The sequence below is a fragment of the Coregonus lavaretus genome (assembly GCF_964263955.1).
Source record: "Coregonus lavaretus genome assembly, chromosome: 17".
NCBI lineage: Eukaryota > Metazoa > Chordata > Actinopteri > Salmoniformes > Salmonidae > Coregonus > Coregonus lavaretus.
Genome location: NC_140004.1, coordinates 46,483,523 through 46,486,642, shown reverse-complemented (window position 1 = coordinate 46,486,642; position 3,120 = coordinate 46,483,523).

The following is a 3,120-nucleotide window of genomic DNA, read 5'->3' as shown; positions in this document are numbered from 1 at the left end:
TGATTTGCATTTTAAATGAGGGAAATAAGTATTTGACCCCCTCTCAATCAGAAAGATTTCTGGCTCCCAGGTGTCTTTTATACAGGTAACGAGCTGAGATTAGGAGCACACTCTTAAAGGGAGTGCTCCTAATCTCAGTTTGTTACCTGTATAAAAGACACCTGTCCACAGAAGCAATCAATCAGATTCCAAACTCTCCACCATGGCCAAGACCAAAGAGCTCTCCAAGGATGTCAGGGACAAGATTGTAGACCTACACAAGGCTGGAATGGGCTACAAGACCATCGCCAAGCAGCTTGGTGAGAAGGTGACAACAGTTGGTGCGATTATTCGCAAATGGAAGAAACACAAAATAACTATCAATCTCCCTCGGCCTGGGGCTCCATGCAAGATCTCACCTCGTGGAGTTGCAATGATCATGAGAACGGTGAGGAATCAGCCCAGAACTACACGGGAGGATCTTGTCAATGATCTCAAGACAGCTGGGACCATAGTCACCAAGAAAACAATTGGTAACACACTACGCCGTGAAGGACTGAAATCCTGCAGCGCCCGCAAGGTCCCCCTGCTCAAGAAAGCACATATACAGGCCCGTCTGAAGTTTGCCAATGAACATCTGAATGATTCAGAGGAGAACTGGGTGAAAGTGTTGTGGTCAGATGAGACTAAAATTGAGCTCTTTGGCATCAACTCAACTCGCCGTGTTTGGAGGAGGAGGAATGCTGCCTATGACCCCAAGAACACCATCCCCACCGTCAAACATGGAGGTGGAAACATTATGTTTTGGGGGTGCCAACTACAAGAAACGTCTGACCTCTGTGATTGCCAACAAGGGTTTTGCCACCAAGTACTAAGTCATGTTTTGCAGAGGGGTCAAATACTTATTTCCCTCATTAAAATGCAAATCAATTTACAACATTTTTTACATGCGTGGTCATACATTTGGCAGGAGGTTAGGAAGTGCAGCTCAGTTTCCACCTCATTTTGTGGGCAGTGTGCACATAGCCTGTCTTCTCTTGAGAGCCAGGTCTGCCTACGGCGGCCTTTCTCAATAGCAAGGCTATGCTCACTGAGTCTATACATAGTCAAAGCTTTCCTTAAGTTTGGGTCAGTCACAGTGGTCAGGTATTCTGCCACTGTGTACTCTCTGTTTAGAGCCAAATAGCATTCTAGTCTGCTCAGTTATTTTGTTTGTTCTTTCCAATGTGTCAAGTAATTCTCTTTTTGTTTACTCATGATTTGGTTGGGTCTAATTGTGTTGTTGTTGTTGTCCTGGGGCTCTGTGGGGTCTGTTTGTGTTTGTGAACAGAGCCCCAGGACCAGCTTACTTAGGGGACTCTTCTCCAAGTTCATCTCTCTGTAGGTGATGGCTTTGTTATGGAAGGTTTGGGAATCGCTTCCTTTTAAGTGGTTATAGAATTTAACAGCTCTTTTCTGGATTTTGATAATTAGCGGGTATTGGCCTAATTCTGCTCTGCATGCATTATGTGGTGTTTTTCGTTGTACACAGAGGATATTTTTGCAGAATTCTGGATGCAGAGTCTCAATTTGGTGTTTGTCCCATTTTGTGAATTCTTGGTTGGTGAGCGGACCCCAGACCTCACAACCATAAAGGGCAATGGGTTCTATAACTGATTCAAGTATTTTTAGCCAGATCCTAATTGGTATGTCAAATTTTATGTTATTTTTGATGGCATAGAAGGCCCTTCTTGCCTTGTCTCTCAGATCGTTCACAGCTTTGTGGAAGTTACCTTTGGCGCTGATGTTTAGGCCAAGGTATGAATAGTTTTTTGTGTGCTTTAGGGTCTCGATGGAATTTGTATTTGTGGTCCTGGCAACTGGACATTTTTTGGAACACAATTATTTTTGTCTTACTGAGATTTACTGTCAGGGCCCAGGTCTGACAGAATCTGTGCAGAAGATCTAGGTGCTGCTGTAGGCCCTCCTTGGTTGTTGACAGAAGCACCAGATCATCAGCAAACAGTAGACATTTGACTTCAGATTCTAGTAGGGTGAGGCCGGGTGCTGCAGACTGTTCTAGTGCCCTCGCCAATTCGTTGATATATATGTTGAAGAGGGTGGGGCTTAAACTGCATCCCTGTCTCACCCCACGGCCCTGTGGAGAGAAATGTGTGTGTTTTCTGCTAATTTTAACCGCACACTTGTTGTTTGTGTACATGCATTTTATAATGTCGTATGTTTTTCCCCCAACCCCACTTTCCATCAATTTGTATAGCAGAACCTCATGCCAATTTGAGTCAAAAGCTTTTTTGAAATCAACAAAGCATGAGAAGACTTTGCCTTTGTTTTGGTTTGTTTGTTTGTTTGTCAATTAGGGTGTGCAGGGTGAGTACGTGGTCTGTCGTACGGTAATTTGGTAAAAAGCCAATTTGACATTTGCTCAGTACATTGTTTTCACTGAGGAAATGACCTAGTCTGCTGTTAATGATAATGCAGAGGATTTTCCCAAGGTTGCTGTTGACGCATATCCCACGGTAGTTATTGGAGTCAAATTTGTCTCCACTTTTGTGGATTGGGGTGATCAGTCCTTGATGCCAGTTGTTCTTTTTCTTTTTCCGTAGTGTATTTCTGTATTGTTTTAGTTATTCACCATAGTGAAGGCATAGGCTCAGGTTTTCTTGGTCTCTATGTTTTTGGTTGGATAGGTTTCTCAATTTCTTTCTTAGGTTTTTGCATTCTTCATCAAACCATTTACAGTGGGGAAAAAAAGTATTTAGTCAGCCACCAATTGTGCAAGTTCTCCCACTTAAAAAGATGAGAGAGGCCTGTAATTTTCATCATAAGGTACACGTCAACTATGGCAGACAAATTGAGCTTTTTTTTTTCCGAAAATCACATTGTAGGATTTTTTATGAATTTATTTGCAAATTATGGTGGAAAATAAGTATTTGGTCACCTACAAACAAGCAAGATTTCTGGCTCTCACAGACCTGTAACTTCTTCTTTAAGAGGCTCCTCTGTCCTCCACTCGTTACCTGTATTAATGGCACCTGTTTGAACTTGTTATCAGTATAAAAGACACCTGTCCACAACGTCAAACAGTCACACTCCAAACTCCACTATGGCCAATACAAAAGAGCTGTCAAAGGACACCAGAAA